This window comes from Atta colombica, unplaced genomic scaffold, assembly GCF_001594045.1.
Source record: "Atta colombica isolate Treedump-2 unplaced genomic scaffold, Acol1.0 scaffold252, whole genome shotgun sequence".
Lineage (NCBI taxonomy): Eukaryota > Metazoa > Arthropoda > Insecta > Hymenoptera > Formicidae > Atta > Atta colombica.
Window position 1 is genome coordinate 1,046,831 of NW_017259351.1, and position 22,944 is coordinate 1,069,774.

General features: G+C 30.5%; 1 protein-coding gene and 1 pseudogene across 1 annotated transcript in view; one reads left to right on the top strand and one right to left on the bottom strand.

Annotated features, from left to right (window-relative positions):
* Positions 1 to 1,319, bottom strand: part of LOC108689004 (spermidine synthase) — an 8,253-nt gene extending 6,934 nt beyond the window's left edge. Inside the window, exon 1 of the mRNA XM_018195584.1 lies at positions 1,264 to 1,319. The gene's annotated coding sequence lies outside the window, so the exon portion shown is untranslated. The remainder of the gene's footprint in view (positions 1 to 1,263) is intronic.
* A 12,953-nt stretch (positions 1,320 to 14,272) lies between these two features.
* The window catches only part of LOC108688988, an 11,464-nt pseudogene continuing 2,792 nt past the window's right edge, over positions 14,273 to 22,944 (top strand).

Genomic DNA, 22,944 nt, shown 5'->3' on the forward strand with positions numbered 1-22,944 from the left:
ACCTCTCACATACTCTGAACGTTTTTTGCTAACATGTCTTATCTCACATATTCATCGTTATTATTACGTATTATTACGTTATTATTACGTTATTATTATACGTAAGTTTTTATTGAATTAATTTAATTTATTTAATGACTTATTCAACTTTATTAAATTACAGATAATTTGAAATGTTAGATCTGAGTATTTGATTAGATACGACAGATAGCATTATTATCATTTTATGAATATATGTTACTTCAATTTGCTTTGCATCTTTTATATTAAATTTATACATCCTCGATTTTATTTTTATTTTTGCACTGAGGAAAACTCAATCGAAAGAATTGAAACATCAATTTTTCTCAAGAATTAAGTATATGATTTTACACATCCCTAATCTGTGTTGGCTTGCTGATTTACATCTATCCTTGTATTTATTCGTTGGGGCCTATAAAGATTGATAGTTATTTATAATTATAATATAAAATTTATAATAAATATAAAATGTAATTAATATTATATAACATATTCAAAATATATATGAATCTTTTAGGCATCCCCCGTCCACACACACACACACACACACACACACACACACACACACACACACACACACACACATGCACGCACGCACGCACGCACGCATGCACGAACGCACGCACATCTAAACACTGAATCATTCAAAAATATTATAAGCTGTATCACTATTTAACCTAATATTATCTCTTTTTTGTAACTTTTTTATGTCTTTCTGCAGTAATATTTTACGAATCGAATTATGTTTATTATTCTTATATATATTATATATATTAGCATTGCGATTTTTTATTTGTAATACATTGTTACTACATTAAAAATCAAGAGGTTGAAACTTATTATTAAGATAATAAGTTTCATAACGTTGATTTCTTATCAATAATAAGAGATTTTCCAAACGCTTAATTGATAACATTTCAACTAAAGTTTTCACTGATATAAATTAAGTTTTGTAAGATTAAATAATTACCGCAATAAAATAATTACAGTACAATCCGCCGTAAAATTTTGAATTCACAAATTAGTAATTATACAAATAACCAGTTTAAAAGTATCTTATCTGTTCATTATGTTATAACTCGTTAATTACGAGTTACTTTCGTTTATTAACAATACAATAATATTACAAACAAATGTTAATGAAACGTTCTTTAAATATGTATCATTTGATTTTATTTACACTTCACATTTTTTGAGAACACGCAAAATATTCACTTTTCCAAGCTCGCAATGATAGTTTACCTATGACAACCGTGGCTCGCCCGAAGAAAGCTTGCGTCAAACTGAGACGAAGGCGCGTGTAGCTCGGTTTCTCTTTATAACTGACTCGACTGTTTAGATAGGTTTATCGTCACTAACACACTGTCCGATAATGTAATGAGGCCCATAAAGATTTATTCATACTAGACGAAGACATGTTTCATCTCGCTAATATTACGACACAGCACAATTTCTCTTTGCGTATAATGGTTTATAATTCACAGGGCTGTATTTAGTACACTTATATACAGGGTGTCCCATTTTAATGTCCTAGTCCAAATAATTGTTTATTTTTGATCTTAGAAAAAAATATTGTATATAATAATTATGGCCTAAATAGACAAAAGTTGTATGGTTTTGAGGGGGACATTAGTTTGAGATGATGTCATTAGTTTGACCTTAAATAATTACTTGAAGGTCACCTGAAGGTTATCTTCAATTTCTTAAATAATCCCCTACTTTTTATTGCAATATAATGTAATCCCCTACTTTTTATTGCACATTCTTGTCATTCACATTCGAGATCATCTCGAAAGCTTTTCACAACACTATAATTAAGTTTATTTTTATTAAGTATTTTTTGAGTTATAAGACTTGCAAGTTACAATCCGCCAGCATTAGCATTACCCAAAGTGTTCGATTGACAATGTCCGACCGAAATTTTGCACCAATTCATTTTTATGCAAAAATGAAAATAAAAGGAACAACTTCCAACTTTGATCTTGATAAATATTATTTAGATCATGATTCTAAACAACATTTAAGAGGTTCATCGGTCGGACATCTTGGGTCAGATATCAATGCTAATGTCGGTGGTGCTGTAATTTGCAAGCCTTAGAAATTCAAAAAGTACTTAATAAAAATGAACTTAATTTTATGAATTTGAAATGAAACATTAAAATGTAACACCCTGTATAATGTTCTTACCTGACTTCGAAATATTTCCGTATATTTCCCTTTACATGAGTAAATTATATGTACTAGATCCTAATTAACACACTATGAATTATTAAATCGAATATGAAATAATCCGATCGGAAATATTTTATCCGGTATGAATGGTCCTTTAATGAACAGACAACAGATAACTCTTGAACTTTATATTTGATTTTTTGATCGAAGAGATGGCTGTCATGCGTTCTGTCTACACAGTAAACTACGACACGGAAAAAAATATTTATGGCTACAGTTAATTGTGATTAGTTGAAATTGCATTAGCTACTATAGCTATAGAAATTTGTTAATATATACAGAGGATTTGCTGCTGTAGCTAATATAAGAATAGCAAAGTATGCATGTTACAGATCAATTTATTTAGCAACATGAAATTAGTTGTCATAGTTATCGGATATGTCTGTGTAAAAGAAAATTGTCTATTATATGTGTAAAAGAAAATTGTCTATTATATCACTATTATACCACTATTATACCACTATTTGCTGAAACTATATTTGCTACCAAATATTAGCTAAACAGAAAACGTTCGCTGCAATGATCAATACATCAACATAATAATAATAAAATGCTTACAATGATAATATTTAGGCTTCACAGTTAATGGAAATTAGACCTCGCTGACACGACGTTAAGTATTCATATAATGCTACTGAATTAGCTGCCAAATCTAATTTTTAGCTGTGGCAACTAATCTTTTTTTCCGTAAAGAGACTGAAGACACGAATTCTCCTCCCAAAGGAAAGTAGAAGATTTTCTAGCATCTGCCTTTTCTAGCACTTTTGAGCTTATAAGAAAATAAAATAGAATCCCCCTCCCCCAATATGGTCACTATGATGTTACTCAGGTAGTCAATATACTCAGGTATAAAATTCAAGCATGGGTCAAGCCTTGTTCTTTAAGTGAAAAATTTTGCACTGATAGGAATCTTTTGAAAGAGTTCAAATATTACAATCTAATAATTCAGTCCCTCTCTGTCGAAGTAAAATGTAAAAATAATAGAAATAACAAAAGAATGCAATAAAAAAAAGAGAGAATCCAAGATTCCGTCTAAATGTGTTTGTTACAACTGCACGTTCAAATTCAAATCATCTTGTTTAATTTATATTAGAAACGTTTTGAAAAGAAAAAAAGTCCAATCGTTTTATATATAGCTCCCATAATTTTTTCCTGTTTATTTAAGCTATTATAGAAAAGATATAGAATTTGTATTTGTACGCCTAAATTCAAGACAATTTATGCATGCCCGGGAAGCTTCATTAGTCACCGATCATCGATCTTATCGGCTCTCTCCAGTTACCCAGAACCCAGGGGGTTCATTTTGTCTATTAACCATCACAAGATTGTCTGCCGAACTATACATAATTTTAAAAGTAGAGATAGAGTAAAATCTTAATTTATTATCCATTTATAAAAAAAGAGAAAAGCAAGATATATAATCCTTGTTTAATTTAAGATATTATCTATATTTTTTTAAAAAGGACAGTTCTATGAAATTACATATTACTAACAACTCTCTTTTGATGATGATTTTTAATACTTTTTAAAGAAATATGCAATTAATAAGTAAAGGTTATATTAGCTTTTTTATTCAAATTTGACAATTAACTGTCAATATATTAAGATGTCGGTTCTTTCGTGTCGTGATTCATTTTTTTCTATATTCATTTTTTTAAATTATTCAAATAACATAAAGCTTGGATCGGAACATAAATTATCATATAAGACAACTTTTAGATATATATATTTTAGGCAGTTCTCATAAAATCTTTTAGATGTTTTATAAGACGTCTTATATCGCTATGAATTTTCTTATTTACATGTTTTTTGAGTAATTAATGATGCTGTGAAATAATTACTGTCAAAAGATTAAGATAATTTTCTTGTTAAAATATATATCTCTAATTTTTCAAATTTTCCTTCTCTTTGAAATAAACTTTTTCTCTACCTTTTTTAAATATAATAGGAAGATCTAACAGATTATTGACTGTTGATTGTATCAGACTGATATTGCAATATGAAAATTGTGTTTTACATCCTACAACATCCTACAAAGTTTACCTGCAGTTAATCATTTTTAATATTAGCAGCTTAGGGTATCTTTTGGTCATTTCTGCATTCTTGTATCTTGCTCTCTATATTATTGGTATTGTTACAATAGGAAACTGCAATTCCATCTGATGATAAACTTTTTGTCAAATAAATAAAATTTATTAATGCCATATATTTGGAATCAATATTAATTACACAAAACAGATATATTTAAAAAAGATAGATTTAGGTATGAAGTTTAAAAAAAATCTAATAAAATAAGATATTGGAAAACAATTGGATTATATTAAACAAGAAACAAAAAGATTGTAATTACATATTTGATTGAAATTACATATTTTTGACGAAATATATCACAAATATTTATTGTGTTAAGCGTATGTATTTGCATTTTATTTTGTATTTTTCTTTATTATTCAAATAATTAAAGTCTCGAAATGTTTTATGTAATATTTTATTATATTATATTGATTTATATTAAAAATTGACAATTTTTATAATTATTAATAAACATATCAAATTTTGAAATAACTTTCGAAGTAATATAATTTATTCATATTTATCATTATTAATAAAGAATATTACAAAATTATATAGACGAATTGATTATTTATTAAGATCAGCCTATAAAATTGCAAATTACTTAAATTTTATAGAGTTTTTACGTTTTAAAAAGAATTCGTAAATACTGAATTTAGCGAGATTAACTTTAAAATAAGATGAGAATACATCAAACTATATGGCTCTTTTGGCGAAAGTATTATATCTTGATTACTGAATCAGTGGCGTATATTGCTACAGAAGTCTGGACTGTGAAAATCAAGGATCCGAGAGGGATTGCGATTGCTAGTCGCGTAGTTTCAAAGTTAGTTATGTTTCTTGCTTTCGCTAGAATACCTCACAACCGTTTGCATGTGTTGCCGTATCTATTTGAGCGTTTTACCATCGCTGCCTTCACTCATACGGCTAAGACATTGTATTATTTCAAACGAAATCCGCAATTCATACGAGATTACTCATCTCGCAAAGATAAATATATTTATGTTGGCGCGAATTTCTCATTTTAATGCTCAAGAAGAAACAACCATTTTCAATAGTTAATGATAACAAATAAAAAATTCTTTTAATAATTTATTTTTTTTAACTGTTTACATAATTCTCTCTTTTGTCTAATTAGTTAAAGTTATAACATTGTATCATATCTCAGTATTAAAATTAATTTATTACATTGTTAAATGAGATCTAATAGTTTTAATAACTAAATTTTAAATTAAATTTCAATGAGAGAAACATACTCTGTAATATTCTAAGTATTAGCGGTAATACGCTTTTACATTTTAGATGTAAAAGTTTTAATATAAACTAGATAGTTTCCTGTTTTATATTATACATATTATATAGAGTAGGACACCTAAAACACAAAACACCAGAATATTTCGAAAATTAAACCTAGTAAGCAAAAATGTTTTAGACAAAAATTGTATGACTTTAAGGGAGACAAATAATGATAAAATCAACTTTCGAAAAAAATATCTTTTTAAGATATCACATGAAGATCATTTCTATTTTTATATGATTTCTTTTACATAATATGATTTCTCCAATTATTTGAATAATTATAAAAATACTGATTCTGTCACATATTGCAACTTGAAAACCTACTCTGTATAGTCCATAACACTTTTAACTTATTTCTCTAGGTCACATAAATCGTCAGTTCTCCGGGATTCTCCGCCCGGCAACTGCGCGAGAATCGAATAGAAACGAAAACGCAAGATAGGAATCTTCGGGGCTTTTCAATGGCGGGAGGGTGCGAGAATTTGATTTCTTTCCCTTATGAAATTACAAAACTAGAATAGAGATACTACTGAGATCAATTTCTTCTTCCTCTTGCATGATCGCAATTCGGCCGACTCCGGTTTCCACTTCCTTGCCTAACGGATAATCCAGATATTGGAAAAATCAGGCGGAACTGTCCTTCCTGTCAAATCTTTGAGCTGATTAACTCGTTGTGGTTCCAATTTATTCTTTTCAGATAGAAAGTGTCGTGAAATGTTCGCATTTTAATTTCTTTTTTACATCTACAATTAAATATAAAAGGATCAAATTTATTAAATCATTCTGTAAGTTAAATAATGTTGTTATGTTTGTTATTTTTAACTTTCAAGTGTGTCGAAATGTATTATTTTAACACAAAACGTGTGATTAGAAAAACATTCACCTCTAATTAATTTACTTCTGTGACTCCAATTGCATAGTTTCAAAATAAAAGCGTTTATATTGATATATGCTTAGTAAATAATGAAGGTCTGTTTTTTATTTCTGCATTAGGTTACACTAGAATCTTCTCGCATTCTCTAAATTCAAATTTTTTCATTTCATGTTCTAAAAGCTTAATTTAGTTGTAAAAAATAGACCTTAAATTTAATCTCTTAAATATAATTTCTTAAATTAAATTGTTTAACTCTATCATTTTAATTAAATCAATGATATATTGAGTAAGACCAGTGGCGAGAGAGAGAGAGAGAGAGAGAGAGAGAGAGAGAGAGAGAGAAAGAAATCTATAAAAATGGTTAAAAATATCAAATCGGACATTACGAATATAACAGTATAGTTGAATTATTTATAATCAAGATCCTAAAATAGATATTCGCTTTCTATGTATATTTGATTCGGATTAACTAAATGCTTCAATCATCAGAATGATCCATAATATCTATACGAAGAGTCAAATTCGTTCGAATTCATTAATCTGGAAACAAAAATATTTTATTATCTTTCTAATTATCTTTTTTCTTATAAAGAAATGTATATGTCTTAAAAGAAATGTATATGTCTAATAATGTATAATCTTAACAATGTTTGATGGATTTTCATACTCGAAACTAAAATGTTAGTTAATAGCAACATCGGTTTTTCTTCCAGCATTAAGATACTTTTCGCATCAGCTAGTTTCATCGATACATTTCTGCACAGAAACTAATACCAGGCGATACGTTGAGAACTTACGTATCAGATTACGCTATCGCAGGATAACGTGCACGAGAGGAATGACGTCAGATATATCAGTTAAGTCGATCGTAATTACGGCGTTCATGAAATATGTACGTATCAAAAAGCGTTAACCGAACAATATCTCACTATCGCGCGCCTCGTTATCAATAAGCGTTGTTTTTATCTGGAAAGCTCTCGTGAGATAATAATGACGCGAATTTCGTGCGTCGTGCGAATTTCTCTGTTACGCAATTTCGCACGCGACTATCGTGAATGTATCGGTTCTTTTTTATATATGAATATAAAAATGTGCGTGCGTGCGTGCGTGCGTATGTGCGTGTGCGTGTGCGTGCGTGCGTGTGTGTGTGTGTGCGTGCGTGCGCGTGGAAATATATATAAATATTTGCAAATTTTTTATGGTAAAAGCTGACGTCCGTACTATGCACATCCGATGAAAATGTCGATTTACTCTTGACATAAAACGCTTTGATGCGGCATTTATCAAAGTGTACTCCTACGCATCAAATCGGCTGTCTGGATAACGTGCTATCGATGGGCATCGACTGGTAAAATCGCAAACACGAATGGCCCATTTTATCGCGCCCATTACATCATGCTGACGGAGGTGTGGATTCAACATGAAAATGTTGAACATCTAATTAGTTGCTATGATAAATCCTATGGAAATAATGTCACGTCTGCGAATTTTGACATTTGAAAAAAAGCTGAAGTATAAGATGAAGATTACATTTTACGTATCGTTCAATTTATATGAAAATTTGTCTATATTGTGAAAAAAATCTCATTACTAAATATTTAATGTATACGATGTTGCTGATATATCTAAAAATTTAGCTCGATACAAATCTGAAAATAATTTTGTTTTGGACCGTCAAAATAATGTAGGATTTTTAAGCATAATGAACAATGCAGCAGAAAGTTTTGGTGCTAACAATCTAAGTTTTCTACATATTTACTTTGATGGTCTAACAAAATTATTTTCAGATCTACATATATTTATATAATGAAATTATTAAATACTTTAACTGTTCCTTCCATGTATGATTTATTTCACAATAAATTTGTGAAATGGCAATTTTTTTAATTATGACATAAATTACATTACATCACTGCATTGTTCTAGCAGCATAAAAGCAACATATTGACTAAAATTAATGAGATGAAAGATAGAAGGAAATAAAAGTTTGTAGACGATTAATCAATGTTCCAAGCACTTTTTCGCGTGATTGATATGACCTTTTCTGCAAGCAGCTTTCAATCAGCTTCAAAGAGTACTTAATACAAGTACCTATTAGAAACATCAATAGTAGATAAATGAATAATAGATTAATAGAATAAGACATTGATGGATTACCGTTTTTTAAATTAATATTACATTAGAGTTTCATTGATTTAAGATTTTATTATAAAATCAGAAAGTATTGTAAATGTTTTCTAAGTAAGGGATACACAGAAATATTCTGAAAAGCCTAAATAATCTTTATTTGTGAAATCAAAGGTACAGATCTACAAATGTTTCGCAGTTAAATGAAATGATCCAAGGATTAACTTGGAAGCTGCTGAAAATGAAATGCTCTGGTCATTAAACCTTATCGCGAATTAGAAACTAAGACATCTGGCGGTGTTTTATATAATAGTCAAATTTCAGGCAAATTTCCGTAGATTTGCGCGTGATCACGTGAAACGATCTGAAACCATCAAGTGATGTCATGTTGGCGCGAATCAGGATTCGCGATTGCATCCGTGGTTGAAGAGATCGGAGCGTTAATTTATATGTGCGTGCGACAGTACGACGAGACCGACGGCCCGCATATGATAATGAAGGCGTCATTAGTAAACTATTATGCAGGAAACTATTATCGTGCGTACGTGAGCCCCGGACAGGCGCAAACGGACGGACGGAAGCATCGCGTTACGGGAACGTAATTTGAGGATTATGCCTGCTCGTATATTACAACGAGAACAATGGCCACGGTGACGTCACCGTCGTACAATCACGTACGTAATCCGCGTGGATCTTCTGGAATTCCTCTTCCGCCATCATCTCGCCAACCTCAACCCTTCCCTCTTCGCTTCTGCCGTCGCCGCCGTCTGCCGACGCCGTTTCTTCCTTCTCGGTTCTCTCGCCGGACTGGTACCACTGTCACTGGGTCCGCACTCCGCGGTGCTAGTCCTTTAAACTCAAGCGAGGTAATATGATATGATCCGGCGGGATTAACTTCACCCAAACTGGAAGGAATTATTTGAGGGTAGGAGAGCCTGTTTCGCAGACGAGCCGAATCACAGCAGCATATGAGTTGTCTCGGAAAAGTTGGTGCACAGTACACTAGGGAGTTAATGCCATACCGTTAATACCACGATTACGACAACGCGATCCTTATTGCTAGTGGCTTTTATTAAGGGAGAAATGAGGGAGAATGTGTAATTATTATTACTTGATCTCAATTGCGTGGTCAACCTCGTCGTGTTTTCATAAGTGGAGTAGGTAGTTCAGGGTTTAAGAGCGTATAATTATATTTGCGAATTGCATACGTTTTGTTATTCCGCAAGTTGAGATAGCGTTAAATGTGTATGAAGTTTAGACGATTTTCCTCCTTTTGCTAAACAGAGTTTATACACTCAGAGAAAAACATAATGATAATGATAGCAATTACAAAAGTGATAACAACTATATTAGTAATATAGTTTTTTATTTAAAGTTTTTTATGTAAAATAAATGTATATACATGATTGAATAAACTAATGTATATCATTGAATAAACTAGTTCACAATTGATATGGGATAATTTTAAAAACTTTATTCAACTATATGTATTAATTTTGCATATAAAGCTTGTGAATAGTTGTCACTATTATAATTGCCATCGTTATCTTTTTTTCTGAGTGTACGGCTTCATTTTATTAACTTTTTCATAACCGATTTAATTTTTTAAAAATAATTTTTATTGCACGGATTATACTAAGAGATATGCCATAATCAGAGATAGTAGGTAAGACACAGATATCTCATTGAATTTATTGAGAGAAATTCTTCTTAGTGGGACATATGTCCCGCTGATCAAAAGAGTTAAATGTCACGATTTTTTCTACCTTTTTGTCTGTCACATGTATAAGATCACAAGTATAAAATTCTGGCGAAACATTTGTCATTATAAATCGATACGCGAAACAGGGATTATGAAATCCACGAGTAACGTATGAAATGTACATTTATTTTAACGTAAACGAAATTCAGTGATAATGACGGTACGAATTTATGTTAATGTTTGTACTTACTATGCTATTTCGTACAGTTAGGTGCTTCACGTAAGTAGAACATAGGTACTTCGATGGCAAGTCTCACCGCAACTTCAGTTTTCCCGGGCGAGAAATTACTTACCGCGCTCTCAGTGTAGCTGACTTTTCCTGAATATTATTTGCCGTCGTGACTAGCTCCTTATATGAATTTTCATCGAGGAATTATGTTCTCCTCGGATATGCGCAACGGTTGCTCAGAATCGAACTTGGCGCATGAGCTCCTCGTTCGACGTTGATGATTCTTAATACTTCAAGTCGGTTGAGCTGTAAAACAAGAACAATGGCACAAATTATCATTTATATTACTTCTAAGTAAGTCCACTTTACTAAGCGGGGATATCATGAATATTAAATGCACCACGTAATAGTTCATATATTGTTCCTATTTCGTTTCTTAACACGAACCACTTAAGGAACGCACTGTCTTTTCGCGTTTTGGGTTGATTCATAGTAAATGCTAGCACTCAAATTCGTATGAAGAAGTAAATTTACACAATTCGTAATATCTCAGTACAAAGTGTCTAATGAAAATTCAAATTCACTTATACTATCTTATATCGCTTATGTCGCAGCGTGTATTTTTACACTTTGGATAGACACCCTGAGCCGATTGTGCAGCAACGCCTGGGGATATCGCCTGTGGGGTGATCGAAGGGACGCAACTATATATGTCTAAGGCCATCGCCTTGGGTCGTTGTTACAACACACTGCACAATTTAAGGATCCTCTACAGAAGTAGAAGTCGTAGACTTCTCGTGATCGTGGAGTCTTAAGTCGTAGGAAACCAACCAATCACAATCAAATGTAAGGAGAATATTCGAGTAGAATTGGTTAGTTTCTTACGACTTAAGACTTCACGATCGTCTGTGACTTCTATGTAGAGGACCCTTTAGAAGAATATCCACGACTTAATATCGCGAGACTCGAAGACGACTGCTTCTCGATTGACTCTTTCGAATAACGCTCTCAACTAACGCTCTCGTCTAACGTTCTCAATTGACTCTCTATGGCTGTAGGATCTAGATTGAGCTCATCCGGGCGCATTTCACGACTAACGACTCCCGAAAGAAAGAATGAATCCACGACTCGGACTTTAAAGACAGACGTTTGCCACAGCTCCTGTCTACGCAAGACAAGCGCTCGAGATTCGAAGTCGCGACGAAAAGGCACCGGACCTTTTCTTCAATAAGTTTTCGATGTTTTCGGTTTTCATTGAATTGTACATGACCATGTATATGCATAAGTGTTATTCGTCCATGGCTTCCTTTTGATATATCGTGCATGACTATTAAATGCATAACAGTTCTTTTCAGCTTGTCTCGTAACAATATAGAAATATTCATGCGCGATTGATTAGAAGAAAAAGTAGAGAGGATTTCGAGAGCGAGAAGTTATCCCGAGTAGATCTCGCATGGTTCTATCCGTTCAATTTCTGCGCGTATTCTTCGCGTATTCATCGATTCAATGTACGGTTGGATGCGCGATAAGATTCACGGTAAAGACACAAGTCTGTTGGAAAAAAGAAAAATTTTTTTAGAGCAAAATTTATTTCTTGATATCTTCTAAAATCCCCAAACGATATTTCTCAAGTAAAATGTCTCTTTGTTTGAGTTACTTTTCGATACAGAAATTTGTTGAAGGCAAAGAGTGATTTGTAACTTTTCCATATAAATCGATGGATAAAAAGGTTCAGATCATCATAAAAGCAGTGCTAGTTTGAAAATAATGATTTATATTTAGAGTCAGCAACATTATCATAAATCAAGATGTATAAGGTCTATTGAAATCATCTGGGCACATTAAGAAGCAATGCATTGAGCAAAGAATCGCAGAAAGAAACGAAGATTATAAAAGATAAAAGACTTTCGACAGCAACAGGAAAATCCATTGTGAACTTGCCGGATAGGAACTTAAATAATATGATGAAGAATAGAGAAAAAGGAACAAAGGAGGAGAAAAGTGGAAGTCACCTTTGCAGATATTTCCTCATTTGAGTTCTTTACGTGTGCGCGGTCACAGCTGATAGGGGGATGGGTAAGGTAGGCTTCCTCTTTCTCTTGTCGACCCTTTTATTTAATTAGCAAGTCGGGAGAACTGGCGAGAAGAAAAGCCATTTTCGCACACGGCTTAACACCAACGAACGATGTGACGACTGGATAGTGGCTGTTTTGGTGGAATTGTGGCGAAGGTTAGTCATAAAAAAGGACCATCCGGTGATAACTATGCGTATTTTAATTGCTCGGAGGGAATGTTATAAAAGGCTCTAGGGAGATATTTGAACACATTATTATCGAAGTTGGGCATAAATATTGTTTAACTAACTAGCAACGATATCAAATAATAGCATTAAAGGCTGTAAAATGAAACCCTAAATCGAACGTAGTCGCAGCGAATGCAGAAAGTTTCGCGCTACGAGTGAACTTTTATTCGCTTTCTTCTGCAGCCATTGAGTTTTATCTGCAATTTATAGAGCGACAAGTTCCAACAAGAACAGTGTGCTTTGCGCGTAAGCACAATATACTTAGAAGTGATAAACCGTCTTTATCGCCTTGAGTTAATATTGTATTATCATATTTTAGATATCATGAATCGATTAATAGTTAACGAAAAAGATTTTATTTTGTTCTCAAATAGAAATATTTTAGAAATTTGTAAATTACTTTCTGTTGTTTTTTTACGTTATTCTAGATAAATTCTAGAAATATAATAGTATTCTTTTTGTGAAGCAAAATAGGTGTATATATATATATATATAATATTAATTTGTTTTAACAATTAAAGAATATATATATATATAAATAATATTAATTTTTTTTAATAATTAAAGAAACGCCAAGTGCGCGCGCGTGGTCGAGATTGGATCTTGATTAAATATTAAATTTAATATTATTAGACACCATAATTAAATATTTTATAAATATTAAAATCTTTTAATTATATAATTGCACAGCAATATAGATTAGATTTAAAATTCAATTGCAAACTGAAACTAAAATATGAATATAACAGCTTAAATTGAATGTCAATAATGCTGACAAGCATTTTAAAATACTGCAAGGAACTCATTGCGAAAAATTTCTTGGCTAAGTTATATTTTCTGCAATACAAGTTCTTTGCAATATTTTAAAATGCTTACATCGCTTATTAGCATTATTATTAAATTGACGATCAATTTAATTTATGATCTTAATATTTCAGCATCAGTTTGCGTTTTAAACCCTACAATAATTGATGTATTTATATATGTAACGGAAAAATGTATATATTTACATAGTAATATTAGGCACTGAAGTTCAGTTACAACTTCTTGATTATTTAATAGTTTAGTGTAATTTACTCCCTTATTATTATTGTTGTGCAATTTATTGTTTAAATTAAATTAAATTGTTTATCAATTATCTGTTAATATAATTTCTTGTAATGTTACAATATATTTTGAAATACTTCTAAAATTTTTTAATATATTTTATAGTTTCAGTTACATTATGATGAATTACTATATTACTTATATTAGATTCAATTAAAAGATTTTCATATCATTTAAATAATATTACATTTCCAATTCGGGCATACTATGAATATCATCAATATTATTTAATTTCATCTTTAATTAGCGTGTTATTCAACGAGGAGAGAAAACTAGGTGTAGTTAGACAAATATGACAATAGAATAATGGAGATGCACGTGGTTATTAATGTTTCGGAGGTAGATTGGCCGTACAGTAACGATCCTCGAGTGTATCGGAATGAAAGTCACCGTTCTCGTTTAGTTGGCTTGTATATATCTACTTGTTGCAGCGCTATCGATTACGCGCGAGGTATTGTAGAGAAACGCATAGTTTGCATGAAAGGTAATTACTATTGTATTGTATAACCAGCTACGTTCTGAAGCATCTCTAAACAATGCATATACCTCAATATTCGACGAATACACGTGTAAACACGTATCGTACATATACGGGATGTATACAGGAAATATTCTAATATATAATAGATATACCGTATTTAACATTTCGCGCGCTTTGTATAATCTGAACTCAGTTCCATATATACACACACACACACACACACACACACACACACACACACACACACACACACACACACACACACGAGTAAAATATATAAGTATTTTACTCTGTGTATATACATACTCCACATAAACATTTTTCTATTACACCAAGACTGAAATATAACATTGTACATTACACGAACATCTCTTGTTTCAGGTAGATATTTTATTAACTAAAAAAGGATTATATTTTATTAATACAAATGTATTACATTACATATTTGCAATTGTAGAATTAGTCAAGTTTTTTTCATTGATTTTCCACGTCAGTATTAATATTTGCAGATTTTTCATTGATTTTTTGGCTAAATTATTAATTATTGGATATATATTGATCATATAATTGAACATATATTGTATTAAGTAATACATGTATTGTATTATATTACTTTTTGCAATTAAAATAATATTATGTTTATTGTTCAATTGGTTTTGTTTTTAATTTATTGTATATAAGCATAAATTAAAAATTAAACATTGAAAAGTTTGTTTATAAGATGTTTAAAAAATTCACATTTAATATCATTATTATTACTGAAATAGAGTAATAATAAAATTGGGAAAATAGATAATGAAATTATATTAATAATTATAATTTTTTTTATTAAACTGATTCAATTTGTTTTGTACTAGTGTGTACTTAAATATTTTATATATAAAACATAATATAATACTATAACACACCTCTGAAATCTTTTTATACGTAAAAGAGTATTTTTTGTTTTATATGATACGAATAATTATGATGCTATTTACAACAATCGTTCGTTACAAAAGATATAAGAGATATCTATGGCATAGGAATATAATGTTTTCAGCTATTTGCGTTCATTTTGATAATCAATGTATATCTTTATCCTTTTTTAGTTTATAATTTAGCATTCATAAAGCAAAAAATAGATAATTGATGACGTTATTTATAATAATCTGTACATTATTCGTTATAAGAGATACGATATCTATGCTTAAGAATAAATTGTGCAATGTTTTTTAGCTGTTTACATCCAGTCTAATTTGATAATTAATATATTTTTCTCTTTTATTTTTTAACAATATAGAGCAAGGCTTTATCAGTTTTAACTTTAATTTATTTGAATCAAACACGGCAGCAAATAGTACCTCTTTGCAGTGACGTGCTTACAATTACATAATGTAAATGAATTACATAAATATAATTGTTTTTTGAGAACACAAACCATATCCTTTAAACTTTAAATTTAAATGTTCAATATGTAGTGTTCAGAAAGATTAAAGACTTATTGCTGGCCGGATTGCCTTGAATGAAAAAGCCTCGCTCTTATAATTATTTAGCACTGTAATCCAAAAAATGGACATAATATCATCACTGCATCTTCATTGTTTTCTATCACATTTTAGAGTACGGTCAATGCGATGCTAAAAATATTTAAAGCATTCTTTGATTGATCAATTAGTAAAGTTCTTTCTTTTGATTAATCAATCAGATGTTTCAAAGTATTTGTAATGAAACTTCTCTTCACTTTATCCGAGGAACACCTTGAGAACATTCTTAGAACGAAGTGACGTCTAACGCTTTTAAGACATCCCTTGTGGAGATCTGTACTGTTTGTATGGATCTTAATATTCCTTTCTAACAATCGAAATATAACATATCGAAATATATTGCACTAGTGAAAAACTAAATGTTTAAAACTAAATGATCGTAGCATACTTAGGATGGGATGTAATTGAAACCTCTAAACCGTAATTATTTGCATAAATTCACATTCGCTTTTCCTGCGCAGCACTCGTTATAATTCCTTTGTCAGTTCATAAATTTATTACGATACGTTATCTATGCGTAGAAGCAGAGACGAAATACAGCTGGGTAACAAAGATTAATATGCTAATGAATTAATATGCAAAGGAAGCTAATAATCTACACGATAATTGGTGTCAGGTCGAATGTTTGACAACAATCTAAATAATTTCCTTCGAAAACGCACGCGCCACATCATTTGCCATGCAGCGCACTATTTGCATGTGTTATATATTCAGTTAATAAATCTTAGGCTAGTGGATTAACCCACCGCATTTCTCGTTTAACAGTCACCATCATGTAATTCGACCGCGCGAGCTTAACGGCATACATCGTGATTCGTATGTGGAAGAAGCATCGGCTGTCACTGATAATCCGGTCCACTTTCGAATTTCATGCATTGTTGAGCAAACGACTATCTCTTCGAAAATCCAGTAACAGTATATAACCTACACTATCTACGGAAACTAGCCGACAGAGCTGGAGAGTGTATCACTTCACCTCGTTTTGTGATAGATAATTTACTGTTATCATTCACTGAACATTGAATTTTTTAAAATTAAAAATTCAATTCTGCTTCGAATTAATAGGGAAATGAATAGAAATAAGAAGAATTAATATAAGAATTAATTCTGCTTAATTTATCTTGTTATCTAATAATTTAATTAAATTCTCTACTTTCGCATAAATAAAATAAATTTAAGTATAAAGAAAGTATATACTTAATCTAAATGTGTAATAAGTGACTTCATATATGTGTGATTTAATTTTTCATATAAAAATAACAAACTGTACTGTATAAAAATGAATTATTACACATTCAAGTATATAGTATAATGTTATTCTTACATGGAAAACTAATTATAAGTGAAACTTAGATCAATAAGAATAAATCAAGTAAAAGAATAATCTTGTTGTCAAAAGCAAATTTTGACGCTTGATGATGTTTGTGTGCAAATTTACAAATACAATTTTTCAGTTCTATGAAACGATAAAATTAAATCACATGTATATGAAGTCTTATTAGAGATTGAATTTGGAATGTAGATAACTGAACAATTAAATTTCGGTATATTATATTACATTATATTCATCATTTCGTGGCTATTTGTAGGATTTAATGTGTAGATTCACTGATCTAGAAATCCGCAAACATCTCTAAACACATTTTTTGTGCTAATGATAACACAGTATATTACGAGGACCATCGAAACGCTGACTCGAAGTTACCAACTCCATCAAAGCCAAGTTTTTGGAGGAACAGATTTCTCATGGGGGTGATAAACTACATTACGGGTGGGTGGCACAGAAGCTCGTAAAACTAGCTCGATAGCTCGCTGAAGACGCACCGAAAATGAAAGCTCAGCTCAACGTTGGCATTGCTCGTTTCGATTCACGACATCGCAATTTTGTCTGTTACTCTCGAAATATGCGTGACGCACCGATAATACTCTACACCCCACGAACGCTCGAATGACAGCGAGTTCACTACAGCGAGATAACACCGAAGTAACTCGACACGAAGTGACGTAGTGCGGTCCTGAGTGACTTGCACGTAGCTTGATCGTTGGTAGAACAATTCAGATCCGAACAGAAATGGCGAAACACATTATTGAATATCAAAGGAGTAATGGTAACTCAATCTCTTAAATAAATGACATTTCACTTTTTTACTTCTATGTGTGTCCAAATGTAAATCAATTCATTTCTGTGATTAAATCAGTTTTAAAGTAAACAACATTTATATATTAACGTATACTTGAATAAATAATAAACTAAATTTTAGTCATTTCAAATTTAATACATATATTTTTTGGAGTTATTTAATCAAATTTCATTACTTTAAATTTCATTATTTTAATCAAATTAATGATGTATAATAGGAGCAGTAACGACCTTAGAAGTAATTAAAAGTAACTAAAATGGAATATAATTTATTACGAATTTAATAATGCATTTCAGTCTTCAAGTAATTAAAAATGAAAAAAAAAAGAAATTTTGAGGAAAAAATAGATAATAATTATATTTGTTAAATAATTTAATAGAATTGCAATATGGGTAAAATTAATTATTACTTTATAAGTTATAAAAATAGATACATAGTATTTGAAAAAGTTGCGATTAATTGATAGATTGTTAATATTTTCGTTCACAAAAAGAATAGAGATTAAATTGATCTCAAAATTTTGTTAAAAGATAATTTAATATATATATACAATATAATAACATGCCGCTCAATGTACTTCTTTAAATTAATCTCTTCGAGTTATATTCTTCTTTATACTGTAATAGATATATGTAATATAGATATATGTAATAGATATATATACTGTAATGAATATATGTTTTTTAATATATTCGCAATGCTTGAACAATAATCAACTTGCCGGTATCATCTCACAAGTTTCTTTAGCAATGTCATTTTGCAAAGCGCCTGCATTACGAGCCATTAAAATTATTAAATACAAACAAATAATTTTGCGCTATAAACGCTTTAGCCTTTAATACTTATTTAATTTTTTTTGTGTTATTTTCTTTAAAATATTCAAATATAAAGATATCATGATATTTTCGTGATTAGACACAACTATATTTATACGAGTATTTCTATATAATACACTTACGAGCTTATATATTGTCAAGACGCGATAGTATTATTTTCTACTTTTTGCAAGCATTCTGAATATTAGTACGTTCTGTTATAAACTTCGGCATATAAATATCAATATGGTGATATTTCGTTATATGAAAACAAATATCTCATATATACACTGAAAAACTGTAAATTTTAACAAATATTTGTTCGAATAATACTAACCGAATATTTACTAAACGTAAACTTATATTTGGTACAAGAACCATTAATTTCATTTAACTATCATTTTTGTAGAGTAAATATGTATTTATTTACTGAAAGTAAATATTCAGTTAGCATTATTGAAAAAATATTAAGATTTAGTAAATTTTTTTCAGTGAATTATAAAAAAATGCTTTAATTAAATAAATTTATAATGTCTATAAAGTTCTTAAATCAATCTTAAATATAAAAACCGACTACGAATATTGATCGTATGTTAGACTTAATTTATTTTTTTTTAAATAAATAAGCATATATATTGCAAATTCAGTTTAAAATTTTAATCTTATTTGATTGTTTCTTATAAATTATTCAACGCAATCATTATTCTATTACTATCCAGTTGATTCCTTAAAAATAATCAATTTAACTTGTTCAATTATTTTGTGATCTATTTTTAAAGCATCATAAGCATCTTAAAGCATCTTGCTGTCTCTCAAACAATGCGAAAACAAAAAATCCTATTAATGAAGCTGTCAGAGAATTTTGCAGTGAATTCTTAGAAAAAAATAACATCGAATCGGCCTGCCAATCATACAGATAATATTTTCGATGTAGGCGATCAGATATATCCGGTAGATGAGTCCAATTAACTCAGTCTTGCTCAGCAATTCAGCGATGTAAATCAGTTTTTAATTAGTGATTGCAATTTATTAGTATATTAAATAGAAAAAAATAGATAAAAAGAAAGAGAGAGCTGAAGAAATAGTTTAATAATTATCACAATTATTCTTAACATTGTAATATCTTTGAGAAAACTTTAATACGTAAATAATGAATTTCTCTCAAACTAATATCGTTGATAGAAATTAATGTGCAAGCAAGAATCTCCCCATAATTAACCCATCATCAGATGTATTATGTGTACACGACCGGAACGAGTAACTTCTAAGGTGCAAGGAACTTCACTCCTTGTATTTCTGTGCCGAGCTACGAAGAAAGTTTGGCAAAGCCCAGGCGCCAGTGAACCAAAACACTGCTTTCTCGGCGTCATCTCATACCGCTCTACCCGTTTGTACGTGCAAGATTTAGTTGTCGCTATAAAGCGCTTACCGCTTTCTGCGTACTAAGTCCTATCATGGATCAGAGGCCGCAAACGTCATCCTTATTCAAGAATGAAATATACGCGGTGTGAGTACATGTACAATAATCTCGCTTTATAGTCAAACGATTGAAAGTGAAGTGACGCAAGAAATGTCATTGAAAATATTATTCGACATGTTTGCATATCGCAACATAAAATGATAAAAATACGTTTTATTCCGCTAATTGATTTGTTCAATAAATATTCCTTAATTGATTAAAATGTTACAATTAAGTGTCTGGCGTGGATCCAGACAAAAGGGATCTCTTCAATGTCGGAGTATTCCGAACCACAAGTAGCGTTTGGACAGACTCCGCTCCAAACTTCTACTCCTGATTCAAACTTGTCTACACTAACGCTCCGCGTCTGTGCTCTAACTTTCAATTCTTAGACTGTTGTACTTCAAACTTGCTTTGCTGTAATTCCGCGAGCTCGTTAGCTTCTAAGAGATCATGTGTCGACCCGCGAGTTCAATTTCTTTTCTCTCATTGATATCTCAATTCGATAGATATCTTGTTCTCCCTTCATCGCTTTTCTTCTCTCTCCATGTTTTCTCCTATTCTTTGGCACTCACATTTCCTTATTTACACAATATTATCGAATAATTGCGCTTTATTGCAATTTTTATCTATTTTTGTAGATGTACTACATACTCTTTCATAACCTGACGTTATTTGATTTTTGGAAGTTATGTCATATAACTCATTATAATTATATTGTAAAATTATATTGAAGAATAATATTCTATTGTAATCATTTTTAAGACAGTAAAAATATTATGAATCTTGAATTTGCTCTCTAAATCTCGTTGTTGTCATGAAAATTTAGAACACTGTGAATTTTAAAGTTAATTTTACCGTCTCTCAAATAATACGACAGAAAAATTCTGAAACTTTGCATTCCGCTCGACTGACTGAAATCAGAATCGCGAAGATGATATTCTATAGAGCGATAAGATATATCCTGTTGATAAATTCAATCAGCCCGATTTTGGTCAAAATTTCAATGATGTTGCTAACTGTTTACGAGCATGATAATCACGAGGAAGAGAAACATTCGAAACATTATACGACTTCAAATAGAATAATGCGAAGCGATTGAAATGTTATCAATATCGAATTCGCCGGTACGATAATTTTGAAATTCGAGAAGACAAAATTAGAAAAATTGAAATCGTTTGTCGACAGTACCGAATGTCACTGCACACTTGCCTTCGATAACATTTTTTCCGATCGTATGCGTACGTTTACACGAAATTCAACAACTTTCATAAACAATTTGACAACACGTGAACTCTAATCAATGCATAATCAACAGATTGCTCAATGGTGGATTTTGTTTGTTCAGATATCATAACAACTTTAAAGAAACTTTAAAGAAACAATTGCTGCGAATCTATAATAACTATAACTGCGTTCGGTTTGAAACTCTACACGCGCTTTGAGCGTTAATATAATCATTATTCAGTTTTTTTCTTATCATTCATTGGACATATAACAAGAATAGAATGCTGAAAACATCCCATTAAACACGGTTTATATAGAGCTATTTATTAATATATGTATTGATTTACATTAAAAAAAAATCTCATTCACATTTAAACCACCCATGTAGTTAATAGAATGGCTAACATAAAATACATGTACGCAAATCATAATTACTTGACGGAAAAAAATATTTGGTTGAATTAATTGGAATTCTGGTGGAAAATAAACGATCCAAAATTTTTGTTAAATTTACTAGATTTCTGATTAAATCTATTAAATGTTTGTTATTTTAACTAGAATTTTAATAGATTTAACCAGAAATCTTGTAAATTTAACTAGAATTCTAGATCATTTTCTATCAGAATTCTAGTTAATTCAATCAAACATTTTTTCTATGTTTTTTATATTGTTTCAAAAATTTATATATCTGCAATCATAAGTTCAGATTTAGTGAAAATATTGAATCTCAATAAGTTTACTTTAATCAAGGTTATTAACTCTTATCCTACTAAGAAGGGAGGGGGGGGGATCACTAGTTACCAAGCGATTCTTATTATGGTTCCGATTATGAAATCAAATTAGAATTTTACTCCTTTACTTTATAATGTATTCGGAATATACTAGAGAAATATTCAAATGTAATTTACAATTCTATTATTATTAAAAAAATAAAAGAAATGCAATGTAAATCACCTTATACTACAAAGATAATAATTATTTTCTATCACCTCATACGCCTACAAAGTTAATAAATACATTATTTTTCTTAATACTTTCATATAGATAAGATATCGTACTATATACTACATGTTATTATAATTTATATGTAATAAATTATGAGATATATATTTGTTATCGATAAGTTATAATAATACTGACTCAATAAGAGACTTTGACAAGGCTGCTTGAAAATACTTTCATATATATTGCGATAAAAAAAGATGAATAGAAAATCATATCGCAGTTGCGATATCACACTACCGCTACAGTTAGAAAAGAGTAGGAGAACTGCGAATATCTAAAGGAAAGGTTAAATAAAATCGAGAATTATTTATCAAGTTGTTACAT